The following is a 22,854-nucleotide window of genomic DNA, read 5'->3' as shown; positions in this document are numbered from 1 at the left end:
GTCTTGACCGCCAATTTGAAGCTTAGTGTTATAAGACGCTTGCAGTACCATATTTCTGAACTCTCTTGTAGTAAAATATATAACGATGTCTCGAGGAAGCTGCTTCTGCTTTGCCAGCCAGGAGTTAACGCGGTAAGCTTTGTCAATTTGCCAGCCTTGGTTGGTCCCTGGTCTTCCCATCAGGCGGTCAAAAGCTTCCGATAGGATCTGTTTCAGGTTCTCCTGTTTCTCCTCACGCAGCCCCCTTACTCTTAATGCGAACTCCATTTGTCGGTACTGTATCATAATAATTTCTTTTTCAGCATTTTCCACTTTTTGTTCCACCACCTCTGTTTTCAATGTCAAGTTAGCATTGGCATCATTAAGAACCTCTAGAGTATCTTCCACTCCAGAAATATGTTCTGTTAATACAGTTACAAGACTCAGCATGTCGTCTCTAATTTTATCAACCTTAGCCTCAAATTTCTCATACAACTCCTGTTTAAGTCCTTTTATTTCACTTTTAATTTCACTTTTAATTTCTTCTTTCATTTCTTTTATTTCCTCTTTTCTCTCCTCTCTATTATCTCTAAATTTATCTTCCATTTTAATTGTCTGTGCATTAAGAGCCTCGCTTAGATTACTCAGAAAAAATTCTTTCGTTAACACATCCCCAGCAGGGGGCGTAGGAAGCGGAGGCTGCAGCTTTGTACCAGGCACTGAGGATGTGCCCCTGGAAGTAGAGGGTGACGACTTCAAGTTAATATTTGGTTTTGAGGCCATTTCAAAATTTGTCTGCCTGCAGTTAATAAAACTCTATTGCCAAAATATGCAGCTTTAAGTAAAGAGGCTTTTATTTTGAAGTTTAAGGCTTGGCAAAAGTTTCAGTGAGTAAACATTGTAACAAGACCGTTCAACAGATTCATCACCATTTAACTTCCAAATAAGCAAAGTTAATGAAGGAGTAAAATTCTTCTATTGTGAAACCAAAACATGTGATAAGCTATCTCTTTTGTTTTGAATTCTTTTGAAGTCTTGTGAGAATTAGCAAAAAGTGTTCGTTATTACCGGAGAAACCAGCCTGCTCGGCGCCATTTTAAAAGCCTCTGAGTAAATAATTTTTCGGAGGAGAAAAAGAGAAGAAGCTAAAATGTTGATAAGCAATTATTGTCCTCGCAGTAAACGGATTCAGCTCGTGATAAGATTAAATCAAACAAAACTTAGAGCAGAGTGGGAGAGACCTACTTTGTCCTGCACAAGGCAGTTTGAAGTTCCCAGCACGGACAGCCGTTCTGCCTTGGGCTAGCCCCCCTTTCCTTGCAAGCACAAAAGCTGCAAAAATCGAAGAGCATTTGCCAGCAAAACAGTTTCTTCTTTCCCTCTTGCCTGAAGGATAAGAAAACCTGATAAGACGTCAGATGGAAGATCCTCTAATCAGGTACGTAGCCAGGAATTCGGAGGCAGCTGATTTTTTGCTGCTTCCACCAGTAAGCTCCTCCCAGGAAGCCTCCATGTGACACCACCTTGACAACATGAGTTTGACAGCCCTGCTTTAGATCATATAAGAATAAGCTAGCAAACTGCCCTCATCCAACTTTTAATACAATAGGGCTTCCAGCCAGGCCTGGCCCTTTAGTAAGACCTGTGAAGCTGAAATTCATATATGGGTAGTCCTCCACTTATAACCATTTGTTTAGTGACTGTTCAAAACTGCAACAGAACTTTAAAAAATGATTATGACTGGTATTCATACTTACATCTGTTGCAGGATCACTATGATCATGTGATCAAAATTCAAGCATTTAGAAACTGGCATGTATTTATGACAATTGCATTGTCCTGGGATCACGTGATTGCCCTTTGTAACCTTCCCAGTCAGCCTCTGACAATGGAGAAGTCAATGGTGGAAGCCAGATTCACTTATTGACTGTGTGATTAATAACTACAGTGATTCACTTAACAATTATAGCAAAAAGATTGTAACATGAGGAAAAACTCACTCAACAACTCCATTGCTTAGCTACAGAAATTTGGGGTTTAATTGTGGTCATAAGTCAAGGACTAGCTGTATCCTAAGTAGAATTATTAAATGTTAGGCAAAAGGTGAAAACACACCCCTTTTTGTCCTTATCTCTCAGTCTGGCAAACCCAGCCTTGAAATCAAATATTGTCTGACTTTTTGAGTGTCTTGTATTCATTTATTTATTTAGGTCTATTTTCCAACAGTAGCCATTCAAACTTTTGTGTATTATGACTTGTAAAAATGGCAGTTTATTTCCCTCATCCTCTGACAGCCTAAATTTATATGATTTAGTTTATTTTCTGATCCCAGCAGTCAGGATTATATAAACCAGTTTATTAGACTCGACCGAGGGGGCATGTTGAAGATACCATTTGCCAGGGACTACATTTGGTGGATTCCAGGTGGTGAAAGGGATGCAATGTCTCAGTGGCTAAGAAGTTGAGCTTGTCAATCAGAAGGATGGCAGCTCAGTGGTTCGAATCCCTAGTGTCACGTAATGGAGTGAGCTCCCATTATTTGTCCCAGCTTCTGCTAACCTAGCAGTTCGAAAGCACGTAAAAATGCAAGAAGAAAAACAGGGACCATTTTGGTGGGAAGGTAACAGTGCTCCGTGCGCCTTCGGCATTTAGTCATGCTGGCCACATGACCACGGAGACGTCTTCAGACAGTGCTGACTCTTTGGCTTAGAAATGAAGATGAGTACTGCCGCCCTAGGGAGGAAAAGACTAGCACACATGTGCACCTTACCTGGGTGGTGAATCTTCTCTGTCATGGCACCTGCCTTATCAGACATTCTCTCTCCTGACATTATATCAGCTCCATTGCTTTTGCTATTTCAGAGGTCCCTCAAGATTTGGTTATGTTATCAGGCCTGGTCAACCCAAGGAACCTGAGGCTTGATTAGATGGCTCCACTCTTGAGGATGGATGCATTTGTTGTCTTTCAGTATGGGGTTTGCATACTTTTTAGTTTTAATTAATCTTTATCCTAATGTTACTTTTTAATTTTTTAATGTCTTGTATGTGTGTATAGATAGGTAGGTAGGTAGGTAGGTAGATAGGTAGATAGGTAGATAGATAGATGATAGATAGATAGATAGATAGATAGATAGATAGATAGATAGATAGATAGCCTCTTGTGAGATGGATGGCTATATACAATACAATACAATACAATACAATACAATACAATACAATACAATACAATACATATAATAAAATCTGCTGCAATCCATCCCCTTCAATCTAGGATATCTCTAATCTGTAGATGACATAATTTGTCCTACATTTTGGGACAGAAATATTAAATTGACGATGTCGACTACATATAACGAAAAATTGTATTCAATGTTTTATAGATGGCACTTTACACTGGCCAGACTGGCAAAAATGTTTAAAGATAGATCAGCTAAATGTGGGCAGTATAGGCAAGCATCTGGTTCATACTATCATATGTGGCAGACATGCCCCAAAGCAAGAAAATATTGGATGAAAATACATACATGGCTGGAAAAATGGCACAATATATAGATTTGAAACCAGAGATATTTTTGTTGGGCATTCTACGATATTTTTGTTGGGCGTTCATTATCATAAACCTATGATAAAAAGACCACATATTTGATCTTGCATATCTTAACTGTAACTAGAATTGCATTTGCCCAACAATGGAAAGATGATGAGATTCTGTCTGAGGGGAATGCGACCAAGAAAATTTTAGACTGTGCAGAAATGATAGATTAACACTTGCTATTAAGGATAAAGAAGAAATGGAATACTTTTTCATATGGGACATATTTTATCAATGGCTAAATAATAGAAGTTAGAAAGGAGTACAATTGGAGGAAATGGTAAAGAGGAAAGTTGTTAAAGAAGATGTCAAATGTTAAATATTAATGTTACGATATTATTATGTTATATTATTAATATGATGGTGAGGAATAATAACAAAAATGTATATGATTACATAAGCACAATTGTACCCAGAACACACACTGTTCGGTGAAAATTTGATGTTACATTAAAAAAATGAATAAACTTGGGAAAAAAATGTCCTACATTGCTATAATAAAATTTGAAAAGTACCGGTATGTTGTCATAAATTTCTACATAATTGCTAGCATATCTTCTTGAAAATATACATTTGTTGGAAAAGTAGATGACTGAGAAAGAACTGGAAAAGCTTGGGCATACCTTTTCAGAACAGATAAGGAACCGATTGGATGCGGTATAATATTAAGACATCTCTCCTCAGAAATTGCTCCTATTAAAAGCCCATACATCTATAACGAGGAGGGGAAAACATATATTAAATTGTAGCCTACACAAGACAGGAATTTGGGAGAGATCACATCTACTCATTCTCTTTTATTTATCTGCTTTTTGGATTAAGAGTATTATAGGATTAAGTGTATAAATCTCAGATACAATTTTCCTGACTGCATATATTTCTGACATATATCACCCAGGAAGGGAAAGAAAGAGCAACAACACCTGAAATGACAAAGGAGAAAATGGATACAAGTTAAAATGGGAAAGGGGTACAGTTTGCTCAATACAAGCCAATCCTTGATATGATATAAATAAAATAACAAATACTGTGTGAGACACTTGCCTCCATTATTGTTTATTGCAGGAGTAGCAGCACAATGATTATCAAACAATTATGCAATACAACTACCGATAGTAGCAGTATAACACAACTAGTCTATTTCTAGCCTATTCTCCTAAGAAGTGGCCATCTCTCCCAGTATTTGGTGGGTATTTTCCTCATCAAAGGCATGGCTGAAATTTGAGTGTCAGGGTTATGTATTAGAGGTTACTCAGTCCATCTCTGTAATTCAGAGTGGCGTCTTAATTCATTTTGTAAGTAGTCAATCCACCTTCCCTTTGCTGTGGGAAGAAGAGAGGGAGCAATGTTCAGTTTTTCTTTCCAGCAGCAGGATTTATTTATGTGCCAACGACGTAAGCCTACCCTCCCTTCTGCAACAATAAATGACATGCAGATTTAGAACGAGAGGTTTTGTATTATGTTGCTACAATCCCTCTGCACCGGCTTCCTCCCCCTCTCCCCCGCTCCCCGAACACCGGGGCATTTCCTTTTTAAGAGCTTGCAAAAAAAAAAAAAAACTGAAAGGGAATGAAGCACAAAAAGAAAAATCTAGCCCCTTTTAAATTGCAATTCTGCCTGCCTGTCTCTCTTTAATCTGCACCCAAAGCCCAGGATCAGAGGCTGACGTCATCCTGCCCCTGAGCCTCCCTCTCTGATTGGCTGGGGATGACGTCAGGTGCTTTTTTTCAAGGCATGACCTAATCCTCAGTTCATTTTTAGTTCTAAAGTGCAACCTTCTGTCTTCCTGGATCCTTCAGCCCTGTTTAATGCTTATCTGTGCTATTCCCCCCCCACCCCCACCCGCTCCCCACATAACACAGCGCGCGCCCGCCCGCGTCCCCGCTGCGGGAAAATGCCTGCTCCCTAGTTTCCTCGGCTGACATAATGACCGCAGTTCGGTGTGGTTGCGTGTTTGTGTTTGCAAAAGGCTGAGAACTTGTCTTCTCAGCGCTTGCCCAAGTCTTTCCAAGCTGTTCCCATCAAATCCTCTCGCAATTGTGGTTTAATCATCCTGGCGAATGTGCAGCATTTTGCAACTCGTCGGAGCGCTGCAGGGGCTTTGATCTTGGGCTGCGGAGGAAGTGCCAGGCGGGTAAGTGTTCCCACGTATGAAGGGGTTGCCTTGCATGGGAGCCGGGGAGAATACAGCGGGGGGCTTCCTCATCCCGCACAGCACTGCAGGACCATAGGTACGTTGCGGGTCCGAAATCTTGTGGGAACCTGACAAGGATTTTTCCCCTTTATGTACCGCAATGCCTTCCACATCAGAGTCCAAACGCCTCCTCCTGCGTACCGCAGATGGAAACGGGGATGAAATGTGGCTGCGGAATGGGTTTTGTTTACGACGGTGCGTGAATTTGGTCTGCCTTTCCCCCCCTGTAAGAGGAAGTTTGTTCGGGCGGGGGCAGGTCCTTTGGTGGCGGAGTTTGCCTGTGCGCGTTTAATGCACAATTGCTGCAGGGTCGAGTAGGAACGCTCTTGCGGGCGTTCGCAAATCCGCAGCAGCGATAGCGGTGATGCGGAGAAAGCAGACCTGCAACCAACGCATCGCATATTTATGACGTGTATCGAAGTACAAGGAGGATTAAAGGGGGTTAAGGGGGGGAGATACGGGTTATACTCAGGGTCAGTAAAAAAAAAGAATAGATCTGAATAGATCTGAAGGTGGTGGTGGTGGTGGTGGTGGTGGTGGTGGTTATGTATAATAGCCTCTACTCCCCTTTATTGTCGTTCATGTAGAGACGCTTGGAAAGAAAGCCCAAAGGGAGGAGACCAGGTTCACACACTCTTTTTGGGATGCTGACATTTGAAGGCTCTGATGCTCTTGGGAGGCGGGTGGTGGTGGTGGTGGTTTCACAGGACTGGCTGTGCTCCTGATGCTACCAAGAGTTTGCTCAGCAGCCCCCAGAGCCTTGGCGATAGGGAACCTGCGCCTGTGCAAAGTTCCACTTGCTGGTGTCTTTGGCAGAACGGCTAAGTCAATACATAGTGAATTAAAGAGATTCCGACCACAAAGCGTTTGGAGCCAGGGCTCCTGCCAGCAACTGTGTTTGTACTGTGAGTCAGCGCTTGACTACTCCAAAACACAGACTTGTAAGCCCGGGTAGCCCTGTTTAGGAGCAAAAGATTCTTACTAAGGCTCTGCACCCCTATTTTCTTGCGTCTAGTTCAACAAAGCCCAGGGAGAAACTTTTTTCAGGGTGGGCCAAGGTAAAGAAGGGTTCTGGAAGTCTGCTAATGTGGTATCTAGGCCAGGTTGAAATCTTTCTTGTAAGAAAGAGTAATAGTGATGGAAAATGGGGATACTTAAAGACAAAGATCCTGGCTCCGCTATTGTATTGTGGTTCTACAACAACCAGGCCTTTTCAGCAGGTTTAAAAAAAATAATAGGAGGAACTGTCTTTATTTCCCTTTTACTAAAGGTGTGATGTGTGTTTGTTTCATAGCTTCATAGCATCGTTCTCAGCTTCATGGTCTATAAACTGAAGTTCTGTTTTTGATTAATTTGTAACCTTAGAATGAACTGTTAACATGATTTCTAAAATTCTGCAACTTTTTTTGCAGAGGTTTTTGCAGAAACCTCACTGAGCTATGAAAAATTTACTGGGTTTTGCAAACTAGAATTTGGCTGCAACATGCCTTCAAAGTACCACAGTTTACTTTTTAGAATTGTAGAACATCTAAGGAATTTGAAACATCTCCAAACCTACAGGAGAAGGTAGGCTGTGAAGTAGTAAAGGTGAATAGGGTTTTGAATCTTGATTTAGTGTCTATGTGGGCAGGTGGTTAAGGAGTTGAAATGGCACCAGAAAGACTAGTCATACAAGCTCAGTGGATGATTTCAAGCCAGCCATATTCTCTATTTCTTTCTTTCTGTCTATCTGTCTTGGTGAAGGCTACCTTACTAGTTCATTTTTCAGAAAAGTAGGAGGAAGGTGGGTCCCTTTGAGCTCTTCAATGCAAGGCTGGATGTGACTGTAATCATTCAAGTTGCTCAAGCAAACATGATTTAATGTCTGACCCTGATATACTGTCTTGACATAGAAAAGAGATAAAGAGTAAATGAAAGAAAATTATTTTTAAACCCAACATGCATTTTGACCTTTGTAGTTCAACTAATATATTTTACATCTGGACATTTCAAATAGCACTTTTACTGCTATGGATGAAAAAGCCCTTTGTCGGGAAGCTTAAAGAGCCTGTGTACACCCAACCCAGGGAAGTGTGCTGAGCAGGCAGCAGTGAGAAAATCTGATGGGTCAGCTGACTCATTTTGCATGTGAACATGCAAGCCTGAATGAATTTATGCATTTGTGCCTGCGCAATTCTATGTACTTGTCTAGTGAGCATGCATGGATGTGAAAGGTATGATGGAATAAGAAGCTTTTAGCTACACTAGCCTAGTTGCATTCTGTTTGTCTTTCTGAAGGCTTGAAATCAACCATTATTAAAGATTACATACAGCTACACACTGGCATATATTTTGCCAAAGGCTACCATGTAGCCCTATTTTATTCCATTCATAAAGTCCCAAAGGGTTCAGAGGAGAGCAGCCCACCTCTCCTTCAGTCCTATTACAGATGTGGCTTGCAAAAGACACAGCTTCATTGATGCTTCCCATTCGCTGCATGCTTGCCTCCCTCCTCCCTACCTTTTCTTATAATCTGTCAAGAGCAGCATTAAGATCTCTGCTCAGACAGGCAGGTAGAAATGGCTGGTCAGCTGGAGAACTGTACATTTGGAAAAAAGCCACAATTACTATACGATTATTCAAAAGGCGGTACTATATTGGTATAAATTGCGGGGAGAGTCTGTGTGTTGTGATTTACACTTCATTTGCATAGAGTCTCAGTCACCAGGGCAGCAATGTATCTGGTCAGGAAGAAAGGCTTGACCAAGAGAAATCACCCCAATTCCAAATAGAGTCAGATCTAGAATGTGTACCGGGGAATTGAACCATAAGAGGCAAGGGGAATCCAGAGGTCTTGTTGCCTCCCCTGCAGAATATTCTGGCTAGGCAAGAAATCCATTTTCCTTTGTGATAGTATATCTTCTCCTGGTAAACATTTCCTAACTTTCAGTTTGATGTTGTCTGTGGCAGTAAAAGGCCCAGTCAGTTGCTAGACAAAGGACAATTTAGAAACATTTTTATTAGTGTGCAATTCTTTTGTAGCAATGAACAGCATATTTTACAGCAAATGCAAGGCCTTGAGCATTGAGAGTCTAACTAAAATAAGTCTGAACAAAGGTGGAGGATTTTCTTCGACACAATAGAAAGCGTAATCCGGAATGACTCCATACACATAAAATGAGGAGGTTGAGTTTTGATCGATTCTTTTTCTTTTAACAAAAATTCAATTTTTGTTAAGCAGAGTCAAGTAGTTTGGTTTTTCATTGAGAAATATTTGAACGAATACCGAACTGGAACAAAACCAAGCACCCAAGCAAGCAAACATTTTAAATAAAACCCCTTTATTCTCAGACAAAAGAAGGAATTATAGCCATGTTGGGCTATGAGAAAAATGCAGATTCCATAGTTGGGTAATATATTTTTATTTGGACTAAGCAAAATAGCACCAGCATGATAGTGTTGTAGTATCTTCTCAGTTCTTCCAAATATAAAATAACAATAACCACCACAATAGTAATAGAAAATAACAAAAAGCAAAGGCCTGCAAAATAGAAATAGGACGACTGTGGCAAAGGAAAGCAAAATAGTACCAATATCAATAAGTGCTTTGGATGCAATCTCAAAACACCTGGAGCACCACTTGAACACCATCGACATTGACAAAACCAACATCAGTCAGTTGGAACTTTACTTAAAACAGTTTACTACCTATGACGATACATGTAACACCATAAAACATCCACATCACCCTATCCAGGCCCTTGGGAAGGACTCAATAGCTGGATAAAAATGCCAAATCCAATCTGAACATCTGGCTAACTGTGCGATGAACCATAATATAGGTAAGGCTATTATCTCAAACTATCACAGGATTTGGACCAGAATCAGTTCTGGTTCGGTGCTCCGGTGCTGCACACATGCATTTGGTGGATGCCGGCCCCGTTGCACCGTACCAGTTGCAACGGGATCCGGAACCCACCACTGCACTGATGTCATTTAACCCAAAATGAAGAGAGATGATTGCCATATCAGATGATGAAGACACATCCGAGTTCTTACATTATGAAGACAACCTTGGGCATGAAAAAATCTACAGAATATTTAGATGAACTTGCAAACAGATCAGGCTTAATGAGTAAAAGTTGAGTAAAGGAGGAATTAATAGGGTATTTTACTAGTAAGCTCTTTGGAAGTGGCTTATTGTTATAAATATTTGTGAATTTGTGAGACTGAGTGCTTTGTGTCTTAGATTCTTTGGCATATCAACCCTTGATTGGACCCTATTCTCATTCTCCATTTTTCATTCTTTGAAACTTTTGAATAGAAGTCAGATGGTTGGTTTCTGGACCAATTCACTGGCTATCATCCTACATGTCACTTTAGCCACAAATAATCCTTTTTGGAATTAGATATCAGATTGTGTAAGCAGGTCAGTTCTCCAAATGTAGGCCTGACTCACACAGTAGGGTAGAAAGTTTTGAAGAACTCCAAAGCCCTGCTCTTTTAATTTGCCAAATAAATAATTCTAAAAGTTCAAAAAGTTTGTGAATTCTGATGTATCTTAATAAACACACACTCTGATTTTAGATTATTCTGGCAGTTATTTCCTCATTGCTGTCTGCTCTGCGAATGAGATTAATATGGGTGACAACAATAACATCAGATGATTAAGATGGCACTTTGGTTTATTTGTATTTTGCTGTACAGTAAATTGTTCAGTGGGCTGAACTTCATAATTAAGCTGATATTTAAGCTCATAGCTTACTATTATGAATCCAACAATCTAATTATAAATGTTACACTATCTCTGTAAATAGCACTTTCTTCTCAGCTATAATTTTATGCATAAATAACTTGGAATGAATTGCATTGAGTAGAATGGGACTTATTTCCAAGTCATCACAGTGAGTCTTTCACCTGATGTTGAACTATAACTCTGATTATCACTTACTATTGACCATTGTAGTTGGGCCTGTTTGGATTTAAAGTTCAGAAATATGTGAAATTCAGATTGTACCTACCTAAAAGTAACTCTGTTGTTGCTTTTTAGTATAAAGTATGTATAGGAGATGACCAGGTAGAGCTTGAGGGCAGAGTCAAAGGCATCATCAGTCTATAGTCCCTGCACACCTGAAAGAGACTTAAGTCCCTCTCCTCTGAAGTCTGTTGACTGTTATCTGGCACCAATTTGCCTTGACTGTTAGTAGATCAGATTCTTGTGTATAGGTTGAATGGAACAAACTCACAGTGCTTTTGAACTCTATCCTGGCTCCTGTTACTTGCCCTTGACAGTGGGAATGTATATACTATATATAAAGTTGGTGGTTTAGGGAAGTATAAAGGCAATTTGCTCCTTAAAATATTCATTGTGCAGTATCTGTATAAATAAATCAGGATTGATTGAGAAAGCACTCTAGGTAAAGGTTTACTGACTGAAAATGGTGAAATGATGAATAAAACAGAACACAATATCAGAGTTAGAAGGGACATTTAAGGTCTTCTGGTCCACCCTCCTGCACAAGCAGGAGACCCTATTGCATTCTGAACAAATGGCTGTCTAATCTCTTCTTAAAAGCTACAGAGATGGAGCATCCTCAACTTCTGAAGGCAACCCATCCCACTGGTTAATTGTTCTCACTGTCAAGAAATTTCTCCTTAGTTTGAAGTTGGTTCTCTCCTTCATTAGTTTCCATAAATTGTTTCTTGTTCTGCCTCCTGGTGTTGGGGAAAATACATTGATCCCCGTTTCTTTATAGCAGTCCCTCAAATATTGGAACACTGCTCTCATGTCAACCCAGTTCTTCTTTTCACTAGACTAGAAATACTGAATTCCTGCAACCATTCTTCATACATTTTAGCCTCCAGCCCTAATCACATTTGTTGATCTTCTCTACATCTTTCCAGAGTCTCAACATCTTTTTTATATCATGGCAACCAAAACTGGATGCAATATTCAAAGTATGGTCTTACCAAAGCATTATAAAACAGTACTAACACTCCTCTAGGCAGTCCCTTTACACATCTCATATCCTAGACTTTTCATTTTATATTTTGAAATCTGATGTGGTTAAGATATTGAGAATTGTAGCTACTGCATAGAATACTGTATATTCTGATAGAGCAGAGAAGACAAAACATATCCATGTGACATATTAAGATGATATTTCATTGGGCTTTTTAAGTGGTGAAAAAATGTGCATGATATTTAAACAAGGCATCATACTTATGTACGTTCTTTCTGAATTATATTCAGGTTTCTGAGTATTTGTGAAAAATATCCATTAGTTCCACTGCTGACATAATGGGCAGCATATAATCTTTGCATACTGCTGGTTTGTAGTGTCTTGCATCCTAATATGTGCAAAGGTTAAAACTGAAGCTGATGTTTTCATGGCATACTTCTTTCCTGTTTCTTTACCTGATTCTAAATTTTGGAAAGAGAAGGGGGAATTCTGTTAAAGAGCCATTCAAGTTGAAGTAGAAAGGACAAGGTAACATAAGTCACAACAGCAGTCCCCAGTCTTTCTGGCACTACAGACCAGCCAGGGCGGAGGGAGGGGATGGTTTCACACACATGCTTATCACTTACACAAATGGAACTTTGTGCACTCGCCCATTGCTTCTGCAGCCTGGTTCCCATTGGACCATGAACAAGTGTTTGGGGATCCCTGGGTAAGAACTCATTGTATAATTAGAATTTTCTGGTGGTTATGAATATAACTGATAGTTCAGCAAAAAAAAAGTGCATCAATTTTGATATGAAGAATTATTTATTTGTTTATTGATTTTAATTTATTGGTAGCTGCCTCCAGTGGGTTGAGTTGGGTTTAAGAAGGCAAAGGGGGCTCTTAAATGGTGAATGTATTTTTCTGTTAATTAGCAACTCTTTTTCTTTTGGTGCCTTTGAATGTTTTTTTTTTTACTTGTCTTGACTACCTGGGCAAAGCCTAGGAATTTTCTTGGCAAGATTTTTCAGAAGTGGTTGTACTTTGCTTCCTTCCCAAGAAAGACAGTTGACTTCGTTTCTAAGGCAGGAATAAAACTCATAAGAATCCCATTTTCTAGCTTCATTCCTTAACAACTACCGTACACCACGCTTGCTCTCTTATATGTAAACCTGCTGCTTATATTTTAATATGCATAAGTACATCTTTTGGGGAGATCTTTGATTATATTGTTGAAGGATTGTAGAAATTGTAAGTTTGCTCATCTGGAAAAGATCAGGTTAGGAAAAGCTTGTTAAGCATGTTTTCATATAGTACTGGTCAAGATACAAGATGGCATGTACAGCAGAAGTCCAACCCCTTATACATATTTTTGGTCTATGGCTGTCAATCTTTAATTTAATATAGAGTTCCCATGCTGTATAGATAAAAGGGATTGAGTTTAATTGCATGATTTCAGCCACCTTGTCCTCCATGGAAACCTTGATGGGTATTTGCATAATGTATATACAAAATAATTAGGGATTGATTTCCAGTCAATGTTGAAATCTTAAACTTTGCAGCTGAGCTAATAAAGTCACAGGGATGTAAGATTTGTTTTAGTGTGTTTATTTCTTTACATCTTGAGCAGTTAGATGAACCAAGACTTTATTTTGTAGCGATATAATGGAGCCTTCATGGTGCATTTATGCTGATTTAGCTATTGTTGGTTTATTCACTTTTCTGGCATGTTAGTGAAAACTGAAAGCAGATGCTCTCGTAAAGACAAAATGCTTTTGAAAATGTAATAGGCAGCTTTTGGCAATTTTCCTACAGACACAGAGTGGCTTCTTACAGTAATGTTAATGGACTGTTGAGAGAATAAAATTCCAGAGTTTTGCATCTTATCGCCATCAAACTGAAATGAGAAGAGGAGGAGAAAATATAGTTAATAAAGCATATGTAGCAGAATAGCAGAAATATATAGAAATATATAGATGTAGGCAGTGCAGGTATTTCTTCTTACCACAGTAAGGTATTACTGCCGTTTGCAATAAGATATGTTGCATTTCTTATTTACGTAATTTTATAACATCTAGGCTGTCAGAAGTGTTTGTCAGCATTAAAAAATCCTGTGAAATAGGTAAAGCTGGAGCAAGAATTCTCTGCTTCATCTCCATCCCTTTCAAGGGAGCAGACATCAGGAGCAGATATTCAAATGCAATATTTGGGTACTTTGGCTTATTCTGAATTTTATAGATATTTATAATGCAACTTTGCCACTTCAATCTTAAAAGTACTGATCTGTTTTACAGTAATTTTGGTTATTATTTGTTGGCTTCTGAGGCGATACTTGAATAGTCGGCTGCCTTGCTATTATTCCTCCTTTGAATTTGGTGGGCTATATTTTGAAGGACTTTAAGGCACCAAGCTGTCCTTTAAGTACGATTCATAGAAGGTGCCAACATTGGCAATGCCTGTCCACCAACCAAAGTTTGCAAAATAAGAACAAAAATTGTGACATCTATTTCTAAGTGGTGTTTCAATAAGAACATCCTCATTATTTGTGTTTAGAGAAACAAGAAATATAATTACCTTTTCCTTCACTAGAAACACCTCATAGTGATTAGACTAACTTTCGATTGATATTTGCTATCACACAGTTCAGTTACTTGATGCTGACTGATATGATTGTCAGGGTTTCAAATAGCATCCTCAAACAAGTAACACTCCAAGGCAAGAAGTTCTTGAAAGTTGCAATTTATTAAAAGAGCCATGTTGGTCAATCTGGGAAAACCCGAATCTGAAAGCTTCCAGGTTTTCTCACCTAGTTGAAAGTTCAAGATCCTGCCCTAACACCCACAATTTCATCACATGGTCCAATCTTTCACTGCCACGAAGACAGATTCCACCCATCCAGCCAGGTGCAGAGACAAAGATGACCTTGGCTTTCTAAGAAGAATGTTATTATGGCTACATATCACCCAACTTCATATATTCCCCCCTCCCATTTTTCCACACAGTAGAAAGTGTGGCAAGCTTGAAGTCCAAAAAGGAAAGATGGCTTGCAGGTATGACAATAATATTGATAAGTGAAAATATGCTTTGATTGCTTGTGCTTAGTCTGTTACCTAGATCCTGGCAATTGAGGTAGATTCAGCAAAGAAGTGAAGGAAATCATGGCTTAGCATGCTATGCCTGTGAAGCTGTTAATTTTTCCGCAGGGCTTCATATTTTTTGAAAATGATTTGGAATGCTAAACAGCAAAGGCCCTCTTTTTAAAACAGTCAATTTTTTTTTGCAGGCTTTCATGCAAGCCTGAAGATATCTTGAACAAAGCTGCTTAAAGCAACGTTGTCTCTTCCAGGCTCATATAGAATCCTAAAAAAATTTGAGCTGTCTAAAGATTCTATGTGTGCTCTTGAATGCATTGTGAAATCCCTCTTCTGAATAGATTTTGAGACCAGCACAGTTCTCTTATTTCCACAAGTGAAAGAACTGAAACAGAAGGTGTGGGGATTCCCCCCACTCCCTGATTTTGGTATAATGTTTACTTCTTAGCAACCATACTCTAATTCTACTGAAATGCTATAATTGAGTACTACAGCAAAGTATAGATGAGGTGGAAAGATTAAAACCTTGCATAATTAAATCTGATTCAAACACACCATATTCTCTACAGTAGCAATTGAGTGTTAAGGCCCTCAAAAGGCAGTTACATAAACAAAAGCAAATGTAAGCCTTCAGATGAACTCATGTCTGCTTCAAAGCAGATAGAAATGCTATAGCGGAGTGATCAATCATGTAATGGCCATTACATAACAAGCTTAAATCCTTGCCATTGACAAAATAGGATCGTATTGTGTTTCTGGCAAACTTTCAAACAGAAGCTCAGAACAGTGTGCATGATTTCTCTGCATGCCCCTTGCAAGTTTCTAAGCTATCACGAGCACGCGTAGGATTACCATTCAAGTTTTTTTTTTTTTTACAAAATTATGTTTGCAAGCAGTGAGCGTTGCATGGTTCACTAACTGTTCACTCACACAGTATTTGTATCCCACCTTACTGGAAAGATAGCAGAGCTACAATGAAAGAGTTGTAATACCAAAACACGAATCCTACTGTGGCTGTAAGAGAAGGACAGGCAGACCCTGGGAGCTGAGCAAAGAGAGAAATCAGCCTAGAGTCATTACATTCTCATAAACAATCTTAATTCCAAACCCCCTTGAATTCAGTTGATTTTTATCTAGTGCAATTTGGTGCCAGCTAGTTAGTTGATAAGATATTGTATACAAGCATGATCAATAAATCAGCTTAACTGTGGTCCTGGATACCTCAGACAAGACAAGGACAGACAAATGGGAGGCTTATTGTTGGCTTTTTATACTGGGATGTTAGGCTTTATTTTTTAATGCAAAACTGAAGAAGGTGAGTGATACACTCAGTTTGTGGCCAAGAACAAGCTATTGATTGGCTGAACTGTATCTGTCCTGATCTATTGGCCGATAAATTAAGATTGGTTTTCTGTTCTCCATCAGAGAAATAAGCATTCTCATCCCTGCAGTGGCATGGTTACTTAACTCATCAGAATGATCTGCTCATGCCTTGCTTTATTTCAATACAAGATTTGGTCAACAGAAAAAACTCTTGTTTTTTTTCAATTCTCAGAATTGAAGACAAATGCTAGAAATACCTTAATTATATATCTAAAATTATTCATGGTAGAATAAATAGTCTTTCAGGGTGAAATTATTGAGGAAAAATCTTGGTCAAAGTGATGTATGGCCTGTACAGACTTCTACTTTGCTTTTGAAAGCACATTGACATCTTCTGTTTCTCCTTTCCCAACCAAATCTATTTAAGAGCTGATCCCTTTTGCCAGGTGGAATGTTGTAGTCCATCTGAAATTGTTAATCTTGCCATATAATTGTGGTACATTTCAGTGTGCTATCATGTTTGGAAAGTCCTCTCACTAGTCCTAGGTTAACCCTGTTGATGAAATGCTGCAGAATGAGATGGATGAAAAGAAGGGATATTTGGGCAAAACAATCTGGGAACAGAGCAATACCACTTCTCTCTCAGTAAAATGTTGTTTAGTCAGTTGAACTGATCTACTCATGTTAGCGAATGGGTAGACCTGACACTCTGAAAAGTCCCTCAGTTCATTCTGATTGTTTACTAGCATGGAGGTGCTTTCACAGTGGTGGCCTGCCATATTTAAACATTCCAATGGTCAAATCTCTATAATTATATTTGAATAGAATAGAATAGGAATAGGAATAGAATAACAGAGTTGGAAGGGACCTTGGAAGTCTTCTAGTCCAACCCCTTGCTCAGGCAGGAACTCTATACCATTGCAGACAAATGGTTGTCCAATCTCCTCTTAAAAACTTCCAGGGTTGGAGCATCTACAACTTCTGGAGACAAGTGTTTCCATTTATTAATTGTTCTCACTGTCAGGAAATTTCTTCATAGTTCTAGGTTGCTTTTCTCCTTGATTAGTTTCCATCTATTGCCTGCCTTCAGGTGAGTTGGAGAATAGATTGACTTCCTCTTTTTTGTGGCAACCCCTGAGATATTGCAATACTGCTATCATTTCACCCTTCTTTTAATTAAACTAGATATACCCAATTCCTGCAACTCTTCTTCATATGTTTTAACTTCTAGTCTTCTAATAATCTTTGTTGCTGTTGTCTGTACTCTTTTTAGAGGATGGGTTTCAAACTCGCCACAATATATTATCATCATGTGATGTTTCATGACCTTTTCCCCATTCATGGAGTTGGGGTGGGCGTTCGCCTGTGAATGATGCGTCTGGCCTGTGGGCCATCAGTTTGACACCCCTTTTCTAGAGTCTCAACATCTTTCTTATATCATGGTTACCAAAACTGCATTCACTATTCCAAGTGTTGCCTTACCACATAAAAAAATAACTTCATCTACCTGAATTACTCACTGATTAACACAGACCTTTCTTAGTCTACTCTATGAGTCGGCCTGTGTACCCAAGAATCCCATCAGGTTGAAGCAAGCATGAGGTGCGCTCTCAGAGGTGAAGTAGTAGAAGTAGGAAGTAACCTTGCCCCCAGATCAGTCAACCCTAGCCTGATTTTGTCTGACTCTCTATTCAGACATCCTATCTTTCCAAGACCCAGTGCAGCTGTATATGTTGGACTCTTTTAAAGTAACTCTAGTCCTTTGCAGAGACACAGTGGGACTTATAACATGATAGGAAATAATGTGTTCCAAAGTAATACTATTGGAAATATTAATGTGTCTAAAATACTCACAAACTTTTATGTGTGAAGTGATTGACTTGGATAATAGCCTCTACTGACTATTCTTCAGTGTCAAATTAAATTTCAGTTATTCTGTGAAGCGTAATATAGCATATATTTGCTATCTTTTAAGTGTTGATATACTTACTTCTCTTATAATATTTCAGTATTAAATCTGGGTTCCTTCGTATACCAAAAGAGAAGAGCAGAAATTAGGGTTTTGTCAGTGTTCCAAGTAACACCCCTAACAAAAAAAGACTCCGAGGCTTGAGGTTGCTCAAAAGTTCCATTTTATTAGAGATGTCATATTGGCACATCTGGGAAAACACAAATCTGAAAGTTTCCAGGTTTTCTCCATCGAAACAAAAGTTCAAGTCCCTGCCCCAGCATCCACAGATCCATCAAATAGTCCAATTAGGCACCGTCTCCCAGTCACACCTCTCCAGGTGCAGGGCAAGACGTCCTTGACTCTCTGAGAAAAGAATGTTATTTTAACTATATCTATCCTACTACATATGATTCCCCCCTACCAATTTCCCTATGGCAGGTTTGAAGGCCCAATGCAAAAGATGACTTCCAGGCCTAACAGGTGTAATATGAAAGCAGGGATTGGATATTTATCAAATTCATAAAGCTATCCTCCTCGCAAATGTGACTCTTACTTGTTTATCCTAAAGTGAAAAAAGACACACAAAATTGTATGACATATGAATAAATGCAGTTAGAATATATTCCAAATTTATACTTGGAATTATATAAAATACAATAGTGTATAATCTAGTATTTATCATACTCATAACTCACGTAATTGAAAATGTCAATGCTAATTAACTTTTGCAAAACAATCCTGCTTATCCTTAGTCAAGAGAAATTAAATTTTACATAGGCTATAGATTTTGGGCTGTGTATGTATCCTTGCATTATGTTTTAAAAAGACTTCATTGGATCAGGGAAGAGTGATCGTCATGCTATTCTCTTCCATTTAGAAGCATACTACTTCATCACAACAAATAGTTATGTAATGTATGTAAGCTTTTGGGCTTGCATTCCATCCTTCAGTATACCCAGTTTCCCTGTCAAGTATGGTAATAAGCATTGTAAGCATGCAGATGATATGCAGTGTGCTTTCTTTAGTGGTGCTTGTTTAGAACATTGGTTGGTTTATTTATTTATTAGTTTGTCAAACATGTACAAGATAGCAGGTATAAATATGAACACAGACATGAACAAAGGAAATGAATACAAATAAATGTTGATGTTTAATGAATGTTTGATGTTTAATGAATTAATGAATGGGGACAGTAGGACAGAGACGGTAGGCACGTGGGTGCGTTTATGCACGCCCCGTTTAAGGACCTCTTAGGAATGGGGTGAGGTCCACAGCAGACCGTTTGAGGTTGAAGCTGTGAGGGTTTGAGGATGTAACAATGGAGTCAGGTAGAGCATTCCAGGCATTGACCACTTTGTTGCTGAACCTGTATTTTCTGCAATTGAGTTTGGAGTGGTTTATCTTGAGTATGTATTGATTGTTTGCCCGTGTATTATTGAGGTTGAAGCTGAAGTAGTCATTAACAGGACATTGTAGCAGACAATTTTGTGCAATTAGGTCCAACTACTGGAAGAGCAGTTCCAGATTGTCCAAGCCCAAAATTTTGAGCCTGGTGGCATAAGGGATTCTGTTCTGAGCATAGGAGTGGACTACTCTTCTCATGAAATTTCACTTTATGAACCAGCCAAATATATTGTAGGGACCAGTCAGAAAAGAGAACAAGCCAAGTGGAAATCCCTCTGATACAGTAGATACAAATCCCCGGTTACACTGACTCAGATATATTAAATTCCCCCAGCAGATCACCTTAGCTTAAAGTGTGCTACCTCTAACAGGGCAGTAGTTTACATTTTGGATCCTATCGCCAGATGTTCCAGCTGCAAGAGGTTTGTTTCAGTGGCTGAGAAACCTGAGAGCCAGGCTATCTGCACTGCAAATCCTGATTAACTTTTGCCTGGCCTCTAAGGTAGAGCGGTTGCCTGGCATTTCTGAAGTTGCTGTGGAAACGTAAGGTGCTAATTCTTTAATAAGACTTACGCCTTTTGATTGGCAGTGCTGCAGAAATATGAATAATTTGGTAGTAGCACTGTGATTTGAGGGGATTTTTCATAAGGCACTGAGTGGGTGGTAAGAAAGCAAGTTGTTAAGCTCTCAAAAGGAGCAGGAATGGTTGGGGGATTTCCTCTGCAATGCCTAATTTGCATCTTAATAAGAATAGATAGCTGCTTAGTTTAAGCCATCCTGCCACCATTTCAGATTCTAAACCAACAGTTCCTTTTGGGGAGGGTGGGAATCCATCCTACTTATAATAAACTGCCATTCTTGAAGGCTGAATCAAGGATTACACTCTGGCATTCCTCTAGCTACTTTATTCTGAAGTTTGACATGCAGAAGTATAATTTACTTTACCAATAAACATGAATATTTGTAGCTCTGGATTGAAATGAGGGGTCCTTGGTGCTCTCTGAACTTGGTTGTTTTCTTGCAGATGTTTCATTACCCAAACGAGGTAACATCATCAGCGCTAGTCACTAGCATGTTACCTCGTTTAGGTAATGAAACATCTGCAGGAAAGCAACCAAGCTCAGAGACCACCAAAGACCCCTCATATTTTACTTCTTAATTGCTGTCCTAGGAAGTAGGTACCAAACGTAGTATACTTTAAATTCACAGCATATCATTTTATAGAACAAAAAAAAAAAATCTGTGGATGCTGGTTGCTGCAACTCTGAGAATCCCTCATCAGCTTCAATCACAATAATACACGGGCAAACAATCGATACAAACTCAAGGTAAACCACTCCAAACTCGATTGCAGAAAATACGACTTCAGCAACAGAGTGGTCAATGCCTGGGAATGCGTTACCTGATTCAGTGGTTTCTTCCTCAAACCCCCACAACTTTAACCTTAGACTGTCTACTGTTGACCTCACCCCATTCCCAAGAGGTCAGTAGGGGTGTGAATAGCACACTAGCGTGCCTAACGTCCCTGTCCTACTGACCCCATTTATTTGTACCCATTCCTGTGTTCTTATTCATGTTTATTCTTATTCCTATCATCTTGTCCATGAGTGACAAACTAAATAAATAAATATAAATAAATAAATAAATCTGGAGAAGTGTAGACTTCTCATAACTATTTCCCCTCTCTTGTCTTGAGAGGAAAAGAACCCTATAACATGCTTTGTGGGTACTCTGTCTCATTCATCCTACTCTGACTTTGCACTTTTAAAAAGAAGTAAACACTTGATTGGTACTTTTTTGTTTCAGGTATTTTAAGAGAGTTTGACCTAGAAAGACTAAAGTGCTCGTGTCAGTATTGTGTTCAGATGTGAAGCTATCAAATCTATGTTTGCCATCAGATAATCCGTTCATTGAAACAGATTTCTTCTATGGGATGAAATAGAGGTAGTTGTTGATTTACAACCATTTGTTTAGTGGTTATTTGCAGTTGTAATGGCACTGAAGAAAGTGACTTGCGACCGTTTTTCACACTTATGACTGTTGCAGTATCCCTAATAGTAACGTGATCAAAATTCAGAAGCTTGGCAACTGGCATATATTTGTGATGGTTACAGTATCCCACTATCCTCAGCTTTTTCTAGGAATGTGAAAATTTGGAGTATAGTGATCAGAGATGGTATTCAGCAGGTTCTGACCAGTTCTGGAGAACCAGTAGAAGAAATTTTGAGTAGTTCGGAGAACTGGTAAATACCACCCTTGACTGGTCCCACCCCCATCTATTCTCTGCCTCCTGAGTCCCAGCTAATCGGGAGGGAATGGGGATTTTGCAATAATCTTTCCCCTGGAGTGAGGAGGGAATGGAGATTTTATGGCATCCTTCCCCTGACATGCCCACCAAGTTGACAGGTAGGGACATTGTAGCAGACAATTTTGTGTACTATGCTTAGGTCACACAGTAGGTGGTGTAGTTCCAGGTTGTCCAAGCCCAAAATTTCGAGCCTAGTGGCATAAGGGATTCTATTGTGAGCAGAAGAGTGGAGGACTCTTCTCGTGAAATACTTCTGGACCCGCTCCATTGTATTAATGTCAAATATGCAATGTGGATTCCAGGCAGACAAGCTGTATTCGAGAATTGGTCTGGCAAAGATTTTGTATGTCTAGTTTGCAGTACAATGTTATCGGAGAAGAAGCTTCGCAAAATTTGGTTAACAACTCTTAATGCCTTTTGGGCAATTCTGTTACAGTGAGCTCTGGGGCTTAGATCATTTGAGATGAGTATTCCTAGGTCCTAAACAGAGTGAGGGTCGTTTATTTAGGATTTAGGCTAGAACTTTCAACTATCTGAAATCTCAGTCCCTTGTACTGTAATTGGAAATAGGCAATGTAATCTTAACAGTTAATGCTGTTTTCTTTCCTCAGTTTTATTGCCTATCTTTACTCTTCAGCATTTACATTCAGGGAGTTTAGTGCTTTCTTGGCATGACTATCTCTGTTGTGACTTCCTCCATCCTGGTTCACCATGGGAATCAAATGCTGTACTTAAAAAAGGTAGCTTATTTATTAATCAATTTATATGACCTCCTAATTCTCATCTGTCTTAATAAGATGTCCACCTTGTACTAAGCATGTGCCTGAGGATCTTCGGATTTATTACTTTTATTCAGGCCCTGTGTCTGTCTGTTCATTATTACCATTCAAGAGTGAAGTGTGAGATTAAAGGATTATGGAAATGTTCTTAAGAAGCACTCAAGAGGATTATGGTGGCTTTGATAAACTGATAAAAAGGTCCCCAAAACCCTGATTTAGGTCCCATGTTAACCTTCTCCCTCTTTTAAGTGTCAGTATGCTCTTATTGTCCTGGGATGGTAAGACATGTGTCAACCCTTAGTTTTATT

At 39.2% G+C, this 22,854-nt stretch overlaps 1 protein-coding gene across 2 annotated transcripts in view; it reads left to right on the top strand.

The window, feature by feature from the left end:
- Positions 1-5,621: 5,621 nt before the first annotated feature.
- The window catches only part of DUSP8 (dual specificity phosphatase 8), a 111,336-nt gene continuing 94,103 nt past the window's right edge, over positions 5,622-22,854 (top strand). For both annotated transcript variants that reach the window (XM_032221820.1, XM_032221811.1), the window contains exon 1: positions 5,622-5,705. The gene's annotated coding sequence lies outside the window, so the exon portion shown is untranslated. The remainder of the gene's footprint in view (positions 5,706-22,854) is intronic.

The sequence above is a fragment of the Thamnophis elegans genome, chromosome 1, assembly GCF_009769535.1.
Source record: "Thamnophis elegans isolate rThaEle1 chromosome 1, rThaEle1.pri, whole genome shotgun sequence".
Taxonomy (NCBI): Eukaryota; Metazoa; Chordata; class Lepidosauria; order Squamata; family Colubridae; genus Thamnophis; species Thamnophis elegans.
This window is presented reverse-complemented; position numbering and strand designations above follow the sequence as displayed.